General features: G+C 41.8%; 1 protein-coding gene across 1 annotated transcript in view; it reads left to right on the plus strand.

The window, feature by feature from the left end:
- The first annotated feature begins 3,752 nt into the window (after positions 1–3,752).
- The window catches only part of AGPAT3 (1-acylglycerol-3-phosphate O-acyltransferase 3), a 182,162-nt gene continuing 172,890 nt past the window's right edge, over positions 3,753–13,024 (plus strand). The window contains exon 1 of the mRNA XM_069074846.1: positions 3,753–3,873. The gene's annotated coding sequence lies outside the window, so the exon portion shown is untranslated. The remainder of the gene's footprint in view (positions 3,874–13,024) is intronic.

Consider the following 13,024-nt stretch of genomic DNA (forward strand, 5'->3'; position numbering starts at 1 on the left):
AGAGAGTAAGAGTCAGATTCTGTCCATGAATATGTCACCATGAATTTGGGGGAGGAGGCAGGAGTGTGATGAGGGCCTCATAGCAGGTATAATGAGGGGACAGTGGATACTTTTGAGCACTCCATTCTCTGGTCAGGAAACATGCTTTTTCTAGATTGCCTCCTTATTTTAGGGGAATCTAGGGTCCCTGGGAATATCCAAAATGGAGGTCAGGTAAATGGGGTAACAGAAGTCCAGAAGAATGATGTGTTGATCCCAGGGTGGACAGGTGCTATAGTGGAAAAGATTATATTTAGCCCAATACCACATTTTCTCCTATCTTTTTAAAAATTTGGGACAATAAAACATCTCAGGAAAAGGTTATTCAGACAAAGACATGAGGAAGAGATGAAGAGGGGAGAGATCTGTAATAGCACTCTCAGTTGTGTTAGCTTGAGCAGAGAGCCAGGCTTTCAACTTTGAGAAGCTTCACCTCATATGAAGGTATTAAAGAGAATAAAAAAATAAGTATTTAAGCACAAAGTTCATGAATAGGAAATTACATTTTTATAGTGTCCTAGAAGGCAAAAAGGAACAAGAATGAGATGGATTAAATTAACATTTCTTGGAAATGGAAGTAACAAGTGAATATTATTCAAAGAAAAAGATGAATGGAAAGGCAGAGAGCATTAATTAACTGCATCTTATCTTTGCTAGAAAATTCAGGGGAGAGTTGTTATGCAGGGGCCTGACTCAAGCCAGAATCCTGTTAGTTCAGATTCAATGTTGGGACAAAATGTGGACAAAACCAGCAGGTCAGTCAACTAGTATCAATTAAGGGCCGACTTTGTGTCAGGCATTTTGCCAAGTGCTGGGAAACAAAGAAAGGCAAAAAACAATTGCTGCTGTCAAGGAGCTCACTGTCTAATAGGAGAGACAACATGTAAACACTTATGTGGGTCACAAAGCTGCTAAGTGTCTGAAGCCAGATTTGAACTCTTATTCTAGACCGGGTGGTGCTCTATCCACTAAACCAATCAGTGACTCTCCATTTGATCCTGGAGGTAAGAGGGGACCACTAGAATAGGAGACATGGTCAGATTTGCACTTGAGGAAGATCATTTTGATGGCTGAGAAGAGGATAGATTCTAGATGGATCTAGGGATGTAGATAGTCTAGGGATGAAGTGTTGAGGGCCTGAACCAGGTTGGCTGCAGTGTCAAAGGATAGAAGAGGGTGTGTATGAGAGATGTTACACAGGTAGAAGCCACAGAACTTGACCACTGATTGGCTGGGGGTAGGTGGGTAGGATGGTGAGAGAAAGGAGTAAAGAATGACACCTATGTTGCAAATCTGGATGACTTGGAGGACGATGTTACCCTCAACAGAAACAGGGAAGTTAGGAAGAAGGGGGAGTTAAGGCAGAAAAGACAATGAGTTAGATTGGGGACATGTTGAGTTTAAAATGCTACAGGACATCTAGTCTGAGATGTCCAAAGACAGCTGGAGTGAAAGACTGGAGGTCAGGAGAGAGGTTAGGGCTGGACATGTAGATATAAAAATTTACTCTGGGTTTCTGTACCACAGGGCATCTCAAATTTCCTCTAAAGATGCCTGCCAATGCATAGGACAATATAAAAGCAGTCTAATTCATCCCTTACTAAGACAAGCAGGTTAACGTAAAAGGAAGAGCCCAAAGAGAGAGATTAAACACTTAGGGTTGATTAGAATTTTTAAGTAATCATTTATGTCCTCCTATGGACTTACAGTTCATATAGGCTCACAGCAGCATAAGATAAGCTGTCTAGGTCTGCTGAAAAAGGGAAAAAGAGAAACAATAAAAAATAATAAATGAACTCCCACTGCATGCTACAGGCAAACTTCTAAGCACTATTATTCATGGATGCAAAATCCATATTACTCACATTCTATATTCATCAGTAGAACAGTAATACAACAGATATCAATAAATAAGCACACAAAAATTATGTCAAAGAAACTGGCCTGACTTGTAAAAGAAATCTTTCTCAAAACTGCAATTATGCCCTAAGATAAAATAAGAGGGTTGGTTCCCTACCTTCCCCCCTCCCCCCCCCACTTCTTCAACCACTCCTTCTTAACTAGGCTAAGAGTGACTCATTCCCTTCTTTACTGAAGAAACAGCCTTCTTTTTCATTTCACATCCATTTTTCTTGTTGTAAATCCTTTGGAGATCTTTTCAGAGATATATGCCAATTGCAAAGGAGCCTGGACTCATGATCTGAGTCCAAGATCCAAGAAGGCAATAGGAACAAACATTCTAGACCTAGCACAGCCTCACTCCTGATTTTGTACTTTGCCTTTTTAAAAAATCTTCTGTAAAATGGTGCTAACCACTCTGTAGAGTTGCTGTGTCAAACCTTCAATGATTGCTAAGAGCTTGGAAAAACAGGAAGAATTACAAAATATAATCCAACACTTTAGTGGATATGTTAAGTGGTAATAAGATGATATCATTTTTATTTCAGCCAGTATCTCATATGATCAGTTCTAAGAGTCTTACTAAGTTTAAAAGGTATTTTACTTGGAAGAATAAAAAGTAATTAAAATGTTGCCAACTAAGCTACTAAAACAAACAGTGTAAATAAATAACCAGGATGTCTTGGGCAAAGGAGCTAATGTTCCTTTGGAAGGAAGTACTGTTGTAAACTTTGTAATGTTCTTTGTGTTTTTCTTTTTAAGGTTGTAGTGACTCTAGCAAAGAAGGGGGAAGAAATGAGGGTTATGTTGTCAAAGTAATCCTGGTGTTTGTCCTTTCACCTTTCTGAAGTCCGTGAGGTGGAATCAACTTGCAAACTCCCAGGAGTCTTGGCCTAGACTAGACCCTGAACAGTGTGCGTGTGTGAGTGTCTGTGTGTGGGGTGCTTAGAAAAGGAAGATCTACTCAATAGTTTAACTGGTTAACTGGTGAGGGCAGTCAGAATTCGATTCTACGAGGAGTAAGCTCGCTGTCCAGTGGACTTTCCCCTCTTCCCGAAGCACTAACAGAAAGGGAAAGATGCTTCTCCTCCTTAGTGGAATCTGAATATATCTGGCAAGGTGTTGGGGTGGGACTGTTTTGGGAGTCCCCCTTTTCTACCCCAAACATCCTTCGCCCCGTCCCCCAACACCCCCTTCTGCAGGACTGAGAGCTTGGGAGGAGGACACCACGCGGCCCCACTCTCCGAGGCCCCCTGAGGCGGCGTGGGGCGGGGGCACGACGAGCAGGCTCCTCCCCGTGACATCGCAGGCCGCCCGCCCAGCTCGCCCTCAGCCTGCGGAGCCGCAGCCGCCCAGTCCCAACCCCGGCCCTGGCCCCGGCTCCAGCGCGGCCCAGCTCCAGCCAGAGACCCCCCTCTGCTCCTCCCACCTAGCTCTCCTGCCCCCAGCGGCCCGGGAGGAACTGTAGGGCAGCCGCACACAGTTAGTCGCTGCTGCTCCAGAGGCAGCCCCCGAAGAGGAGAAGGAGGAGGAAGACGAGGAGGAGGGTGGCAGGGGAGGGGGGAGGGGGGTAAGAGGGGAAGGGAGTAGGGGAGAGCAGCAGCTTGGAGGTGCCGTACTGTATAAAGAGCTGGGAATCGCGGGGGCCACCCCTAGGACCTAGCGGCAGCCGGAACCCCCAGACTTGCGGCCCGAGCCCCAGCCGCCGCCGCCGCCGCCGCTCCGGCGTTCGATCGCAGGCGGCCGTAAGCGACTCAGCCTCGCGCGCCCCCATCCCCTCCCCCTGTCGGGGGGGGGGGGGGAAGCCGGGCAGCCGCTCAGGCGGCGGCGGCGGCGGCGGCGGCGACAGCCCGGGAGCTGGAGCTGACGCGTCGCGGAGGAGGAGCCGAGGCGCGGGACCAGACGCCCGGGGCGGATCGTCGGCGGCCGCTGCAGGTGGGTCGCCGAGGGCCGGAGCTGGGGCTGCGGGAAGGAAGAGGGGGTGGGGGGGCCTCCCCGAGGCGTGCTGCTGCACCCGCCACCCCGAGGTCGGTCTTGTCACCGCCTCCTGCCCGGTTCTTGTCGCTTGCATCGGTACCCAAATCTCCCCCGGCTCTCCCCCCTCCATTGCATTCGGATTTCCAGTGTCATCCATCTCACCCCTACCACACACCCTGCTCTGAGGCGTTGCATGTGCTTACGCGCGTGTGCGTGTGCGCGCGTGTGTGTCTGTGTGTGTGTGTGGACTCGGGGCGCTCGCCTCCTCCCTCTCCTGGTGCGATGGACTGTACTGCATCCCCTGTCCACCCGTGTAAGAGTGGTGCGCGCGTCCGCTGTGGGGAGGAGGGGACGGCGGAGGTGCGGGGTGTCGGCTTCGCTGTATGCCGTCGCTGCCTTGCTGTCAGGCCGCGTCCCCGCCGGTGGCCGGGGCCGCTCGGGGTGGGTGGACGGATGCTCATCCCGGGCCCAGGGAACTCGTCCAACCCCGTCCCTCCTCTTCCCCGAGCCTTCGTCGCCCGCGGCAGCGCCCGTGCCCCTGCGCTTCCCCAGTCGGTCCATAGGATCGCCAGCCGGCCTGCTGGCTCGCCGGGCTCTCTGTGCGGGGCCCGGGGCACCTTCTAAATGAGTTCCGAGCTGTCCAATGGCGGAGGGCCGAGGCCCGGGAGGTGGTGCGGCTCTCACCAATGGGAGCGCCCGCGCGGCCCTTCCTCTCGCGGAACTCGGGTTGGGGGAGCGGCCGGGGGTGGGGGCTGCCCGGGGGAGGGTGGTGACTGAGGCTGAGGGTGACCAGAGCTGCCGGAGGCACAGGGGTTGCGTCATCTTCCGTTTCTCTCGGGTCCAGCGCAGCCCTTTTGCCTCGGTGACCCTGGAAGCCCCGGGCTGGTCACTCCGCCTTCTGCCCCTTGGGCCCGTTAGGGTTCGACCCGGAGCTTGGCTCACGCTGTCATTCATGCATCTGCTCCAAGCTCAGATTGTTGGTATAAATTCCTTGACAGGAGAATTCTGTGTTGGTGTGTGTTTGATAGGCTCGGGCTAGAGGTGGTGTGTTTGTATGTATCTTTAGAGGAGGAAGTTGGAAGACGTTTCTTTACGGTTCATTCCCATGTCTGAAGATCAAATGTGAATTTCAGTAAGATTGTCAACGCTCAGGTCACTTCACAAATCATATTGCTATTTCTGGGCCCCAAAGAAAGAGAGGAGGAGGTCTTTCTTTAAAGAGGTGGGGGACTATGGATGTTGAGCATTGATTATGCTGTCAGACTGGGCTGATATTGGTAGTTTTGCTTAACTCATTTTTTTTTGTCTTTGTTACCAGAAATGGCGGGCTAGGTAGGGAAGGAGGAAGGGATACATTGGGGAAATGAAGGTGATGTAAAAACAAAAGATAAAATGAATTTTCTAATTGCTATTTTGAGGAAAAAAATTTTTAAAAACAACTCAGAATACTACTAGGATAGTTGTTCCCAAAGTGCTTAAAAAGAGGTTTATTTTGGCTATTTGTAACCATATTGGAAAAGTATGGAAATTTCCTTTTCATCTTTGGTGAGGGTCGGGATATGCTTCCACCAAAAATGTCCTTTCCTTTGGTTCTCCTGTCTGTAACTTCCTGTAAAACACATGTTGGGGGCTTTCATCTTCTGACAATGCATGGATTAAACACCAGTGGAGGAGAGTAATGACTATAGAAAAAATGATTTTTGTAAATGGCTTCTCATGGTGTTATTTCCCTGCATAACCTGAAAAGCTTTGTATATAGCATTGTTTGAAGACTTTGCTTCTCTTTATTGGGCAATATGTGTATGATAATCTTGTAAAAGGAAAAAAATGTATAGATTATGGAAGAATAACTTCAGTAGTTACATAGGTATTAAAAGTGGAATAAATTTCAAATAGAATATCTAAATGTTGGACCTGGTTAAGGAGATAGAAAATTGTGGGAAATAATATTATGATCCAGTTGCAATTCAACTAAATAGCTTTTTTTCTTCCTTATTTATTTCATATGAGAGCTAAACAGGCTTGCTTAGGAGTACTTTAAAGACCTTTTACCTAATTTAAACATGGGATCTTGGAGAAGAGCTGATCATTAGGATAAAAAAAATCATTCTTTTCCTTTCTCTTACCCCCCCTCTGTAAAAGAGTAGAATCTAAAGGTTTTTTTGGATAATTTAAAAAACTAGTGCTAAATCCAAAGCCACAACTCACTCACCTGTGAGTACATTTGTATTCCTGTGTCTCCATTAGTGAAAGTGATCATATACATGCCAGGCACTGATGATGCTCCTTACTGCTGCACTATGAGCCTTGGGGTGCACATGCGAAAGTACAAATTCATTTACATATACTTTGAGCTAAATTGCATATAAGGGGTTTTTAGAACCTGGTTTTATCCTCCTTTCATAGATTGGGTCTGTGATTTCATTGGTTGCAAGGAAATCCCCCTGAGGAAACTCTTTCTACTAATGCTGGTTGGCACCTTCTCTGAAGTTTATATATAGTCTTAAAAAAAGTGTTACTTAGAGCAGGAGTGTCAAACTCAAATAGGAAGAGAGGGTAATAACCACACATAAGGATCCTTGTGCTTAACTGCAAAAGCCACATATTAACATCGCCTATGTTTCATTGTATTTTTATTTTATTTTAATTTATTTATTTCCCTATTGCATTTCAATCAGGTTTATTGCCAGATGAGAAGTGTTTGGCACCTCTGTTCTACAGTATTGAGAGATTAAGTGATTTGCCTATGGTTATACAGCCAGTATATATCAGAGGTGGGACTTGAAATCTGGTTGTTCTGGCTTTAAGGCTCAATCTCCCACTCTGCAGTACTGTCCCTTGCTCATTTATCAACCATATCTGAGAAACTAATACCAATTGATAAAGAAACTTCCTTCTCATTTATTAATATTCTGAGGGTGTCTGCAAGAGGAGGTTCATAACTTTTTGAGAGTCAGTAAAATATGTGTGTGTGTGTGTGTGTGTGTGTGTGTGTATGTGTGTGTATCCAAACCTCTAGGGTAGTTCTAGTGAATTGCCTAATATATGGCAGAGAGGAGCACTTGAGCCCAAGTTTTCCTGATTTGGAACCAGTTTATTGCTTTCATTTTACAAGATGGGAAATTGAACTATGAAGACTCAGGAGTTAGTGAGGTGAATTTGCTAGGGTCAGGTGTGGGGCTTTCAATACTGTACTAAATCTACCATTTTGCCTTTCTTTTGAAAGACTATGACAAGTAAAAGGAGAAAACTTAAAGGTGTTGCTCAGAAAATACTGTAGAACTTTGATTAGTTAGCATGATATAAACAAACAAAAACCCAACTTTACCACCAAAAAACTGGTGTCATGACCTCCTATGTGTGGCAGCAAGCACCCCAAGCCTCCCCAGGGTTGCTGCCACCACAGGTTCTTGGATCTGCTTTGATAAAGGAAAGCAACTCAAAATGGGTTAACAAGCTTACTTTAATCAGTCATAGATGTATCCTTTACCTCGTTCAGGGGAAAAAGGGCAGCACCCCGAACTTCAGAATATACAGACAGAATTATCAAGACAGAAACAGATCAGGTAGACAGATTTCCAAACTGTCCAACCATTACATCCATACCAAACAACATCTGGGTTTCAAAGCCGGGGGGCTCTGGACAACGGCTAGCCCAGAGTTTCATCAAATCACAGAACACTTCAAAATGAGCCCCAAAACAAAGCTACACATCAGGGCTTATATAGCCTTCTCCTGGCTCAGAGAATGTAACCTTATTGACTCACTGGCCAATCAAGAAGTATCTACTGAAAAAGTAGCCTCCCACCCCAGGATCCAGGTGCACTTCAGCCTAGGGGCAGGGAAGATCTTAAAAATTTACATTCCCTTTACACTATGCTACACTAAAACAAAACAAAACTCCATTCTAAAATGGACTGACACCTATTTTATACCATCTTGTTTACTAGAAGAACCATGTTAGTTAATAGATGACATTAATAAATTATTTAACTTTTTGTACAAGAAGTCTAAAGAACTAATTCCAAGTGCAAGGAGGCAAACAGTATCAGCCCCATTTTACACCTGGGGAAAATGAGTAACAGAAACCTTGAGTGGTCACAATCTGAATGAATAGAGCCAATGCTGGAGTTGTAATTGTTTAGTCTGTTTATCACTTCTTTTATGCCTTAAAGACACTAGTGATATCTCATCATTCTTTTGAATAGAAGAAAAGAGATGCTATCAGGTTTAAAAAGTCATACTCCTTCATTTCTACTTTTAGACTGAGCCAATCTGCTATATAACTCTTAATTAAAAGTCAGTTTTGGATTAATGGCTTTGCCTTCATTTCCTCTCTGGCCACAGTAGAAACACTAATATTTTATTGTTACAGGTTGCTGCTGTTGAACACTTCTGTTTGTGAAACAGAGTTGAACACTACTGGTTACATTTACTCTTCTTTAAAAAAAAATCTGTAATGTGGCTTCTTTAATTGTTCAGTCATCTCATTTGAGAAGTAACCTTCACAGTAAGAATGGATTGAACTTTTTTCAACTTCTCTCATAGAAGTTTCATGGGATTTTATAGTTGGCTAACTGAATTAATTTGGGTTGACTGTAATTTCTTTCATAATATGATGTCTTTTTCCTAAACTCTTTTTCTTCAGACTAAATTTAGCACTCATGCTGAATTTTAGGCAATTAGGTCCATTCTAAATAAAGTTATTTCATATTCAAATTCTGTGTCATCTTTCATTTAATCATGGAATCCTTTCCACTTTATTAGCTTTAAACTGAAAGTGACAGATCCTGGGTAACTGATCTTTGAAATGTAATTTTGTTTTGGACCTTGAGAACAAGAGGAAACCATTTTGACTCTGGCAACTTGCATGGTTCATACTGAAGAATTGTCAATGGTAGTTTGTATATCAACTAAATTAAAATTAAACTGATGACACAGATAGGGTTTTATTGGCCAAGCAAATCTTCTCAATATTTTCAAAGTTTAGCAATCTTAGGGAAGGGGTACATCTGTATTATCATCGTTGAACCTAAATAAATATCCTTCAATACATGAAATAGTAGCTCCATCTGTCCATTTAATCCTATTTGCAGTAATTTTAAAAATTTATTTTAAAATTGAAGTTAAAGCCTAATTAAAATGAAACTTCCATATACACAAAACAAAAAAAGAGGATTGTCTATGAAACTGTTACTCTTTTATGTATAGCTTACTTTTCTTCATAAATATGTAAAATTCAAAATATTTTAGTTAAAATATTTTATAAGGCCAAGGACAAAAACAGCTGATCTCCCCTTGTGAGCATAATAGAAGCAAGACATATGCTATTAGTTGCAGTGTTATTTTAGGTTTCTGTTTTGTTTTGTTTTACTATAGTGATGATTATTAGAGAAGCCCAAGTTTAAGATGGAGAGAGACTTTTCTTGATAGTGTCTTGATAGCACTATTTTGTTTCTGTTAATAATGATGATGATGATAAATTGCTGTGGTATGCAAGTGAGTATTGCTATCAGCTTTCTCCCTAACTGGTTAGGAGGGAAAGAATTATTTGGTGATGATCCTGTTAGTTCATTCATGCTTTAGACTGAACTTGTAGAGAGACTATAAGTGGATCTTGAAAATTCATATTTCGTAATAAATTGTCAGGTAATAAATAATAAAAGCTCAAAAATTATATAACATTTTTCATTGTGTCAGTTTATAGTAGCCTTATAACATAAATGGTGCTAATGTCCTTATTTTAAAGTTGAGCTACCCAATGCCTACTACAGTGCTTGGCAGATGGTAGGTTCCTAAAGAATACTCATTGATTGATTGAAATTTAGGCCCAAAGAGGTTGTGATTTACCCATTATCACTTTACTAGTAAGAAGGAGCTAGAACTCAAAACCTAAGCCTTTTGACTTCAATTCTCTAGAGCTCTTTGTACTTGCTTCCAGTTATTTACATCATACTTGCAATTTGTGGGTATGCCCTACTTTCAGAAAACCAAATATGAAAATACAAATATCCAGTTTAACTAAATAGGACAGCTGGTGGTGGGCCTGGAGTCGGGAAGACCAGAGTTCAAATCTGGCCTCAGAAACTTACTAACTTTGAGACCCAGGGCAAGTTACTTATTCCTGTTTGCCTCAATTTCCTCATCTATAAAATGAGTTAGAGAAAGAAATGGCAAACCACTTCAACATCTTTCCCAAGAAAACCCCCCAAAAAAGGGCTCATAAAGAGCCAGATACAAGTGAAAATGACTAAACAGCAATGAGTTCAATGAACTATTTATAAAATTCTTGTTATCTGCAAGTTACTGGCTTAGGTTCTGGGGATACAAAGATAAAAATTGTGTGGGGATACAAATAAATAAAAGGTAAATTGAGGAGAGTGAGAAATCACTAACAATCAGGAAAGCTTTGAACAGGAGAAGGAAACTAGGGATTTTAAGAGGTAGAGGTGAGGAAGGAATGGAATTCTAGGCAGGGAATGGAATACAGAATTTGGAAAGCAGATAGTAGGTAGTTTGTCTAGAGCCTAGAATTTGTGAAGAAGTTTAATATAAAATAAATTTGGAAAGGTAGATGGGAACCAGAATATAAAGGATTTTAAATGTTAGACTGAAGAGTCATAGAAAATTTTTGAGCAAGGGAGTGACATGGTCAGACTTGTGTTTTAGGAATATGAATTTGGTGGCTGTGTGGATGATGGATTGGAGAGGGAGAGACTAATTAGGAGGGAATTGAAAAAGGCTAGGGATGGAGGTGATTATTATGGCCTGAATTAGAGTAGTGGGTGTGTGAGAAGAGAGAACAGTACAGGCTTGAGAAATGCCGTGGAGGTAGAATGAAAAGGAGAGGAAAGACGCAAAAAAGATTCCATGGTTCCAAACCTAGGTGATGAGATGGGATAGGCTGTTAGTGCTTTTCAGCAGAAAAAGGGAAAGGAGTAAGTTTAGGAGAGAACAGAATAAGGTCTCTTTGAGATTCTAATGGAAAATCTAGTTAGAGCTGTCCAACAGGCAGCTGGTGATTTAGGATTCAGGCTGGAAATAATACATACATATCTATACATGCATATGTAGATATATATGTAGTGTGTGCATATATAATATGTGTATGCATTTATGTATACACACATTTGTGGTGATGGTAGATTATTGTAGGTTCTATCTATATGGGGGTAATATAGATGGATAAATTGAACTTCAAAGGAGAAGTTACATTGTAATAGAGGCAAAGGGATGATCTGAAGTGGTAGCAAAGAGTAATGTTTATTCTCAGGGCAAATGGGAGCATGAAAGAAGTAGCAGTCATGGTTGCAAAGGGTGACCAGAGGTGCATTGTCTTCTAGAGAAATCCTGGTTCTTGTGATTGCAAGAATAAGAGTGTGAGAAGAGGTCTAGGATAAAGAGAAGTTTGATTATTCCACAGGGCACAAGTGAGGGGGAGAGCAGAGGAAGTTATAAGGATGAGATGGAGAAGTATTAGTAGGGGAAAGAGGTTTTCTCCTCAGCAGATAGCAACTTTGAATCATTGGGATTAAGGGAGGAGTTGGTGGAAATTTCCTAGTTTGGCTAAGTACCCATTAACTGGGGCTCGCATTCTTCAGGGCCCTCTGATGACAGATTATTTTCTCAAACTCTGGGTAAGAAGGGGTTGAAGCAGTAAAGGTTCTAGTGTTTCTGTCAGCAAATGCCTTGGGGCCTTAACTAAACTCACACTAGGGGTTGGTTTCTTTGCTTCATTTTGAAAATTATAGGGATTGATGCATACCTAGATGATGCATGTTCATCTTGGCTCTTCAGATTAATTTTGATCCTGAGAAAAGAATTGCAGCAGGATGCTTGATGTCTGAGGCTTAGGTTGTTAGAGGCTGTATTCTTAATGGTTTCAAAGTACTGATATGCTGTTATTTATTGTACATGTTTGGATAAGTAAGGAGGTGCAGGTTCACATGGCAGTAGGTTTCTGGGTGAGGAGACCCTTAAATCCACTTCCTGAGAGGGTCATGGATCAAATTCTATTCTCCTATTTAAGTAACTGGATAAGGGAGAGGAACTGCGACAGTTCCTCTTAGGGGATAGAATGCTGTTGTTGGTGACACAGGGCAGAAAATATGCAGCCTCCATCTATGGCAGCAGGTCACAGGGCAGTAGTTCCCAGGTAATATGGGCTCTAAACCAATCTCCTAATGTCTGGGTATTTCTGGGTTGGCAAGAGGGCAAATTCCACTAAACAGATTCATTGATTTTGTTGTTGTTGTTATACAGATGGCTTCACCTAGCATCCCTTTTAATGTATTAAAATGCTGACAAATCATTCTACAATTAAAGCAGAGGGACCATGCTAAAGTGTTAAAAGCTGTTACTAATTGACGATCAGTCAGAAATAAATATAAATATACCTACTATACAAAGCTATGAGACTCTAATGAGATGTTAAGTGCTTTACAACTCTTAAAAGTGCTATTTAATGTCAGCAATTATTATTAAGTCATAAAATAGAATTCAGTTTATAGGACTTCAGTTTACGTTCAACTTTTCAGGAACACATCTCTTGGGCAAAGTTAGCATCACTTTTAGGTAAATTCCTTATGTTGAATTTTCTTAAAGCAAGGAATATCTATGTAGTGCCAATGCTGAGTAATGTTTTCAGTTTTTATTTAAAATGTTACCCTCTCATAGCTTAGTTTCTTTCAACCTTGGAGCCATTATTTTTTTTTCAAAATAAATTTTTATTAAAACTAAGATTAGTCCAAATTTATGATTAAAAACCCAAATTAAAATATTAATAGAAATAAGTGAAGAATCAAAACCCCGAGACACAACAGTTTATAATGTGGTTTTATGTAAGTAAAGTATATTATTACAAACAACTTAATCACTAAACATTGATTTGCTTTGTTGATTTAAATCACACATGGAACTAAGCTATGCTTTTTTAAAAAATGAGTTTTTATTGATGTCTCTGCTACTTATATCATCATAATCATCCAAAGTATCCCTTTCCGTCTCACTCCCTGAGAGTTATCACAAATAAAAATACTATTTTTTACATTTAATTTTTATTTTATTTTTCTCAATTACATGTAAACAAAAAATTTTGAGTCCAAAATTC

This window comes from Petaurus breviceps, unplaced genomic scaffold (assembly GCF_028583685.1).
Source record: "Petaurus breviceps papuanus isolate PSGF00001 unplaced genomic scaffold, PetGlider_PUasm1.0 90897, whole genome shotgun sequence".
Classification (NCBI taxonomy): Eukaryota; Metazoa; Chordata; class Mammalia; order Diprotodontia; family Petauridae; genus Petaurus; species Petaurus breviceps.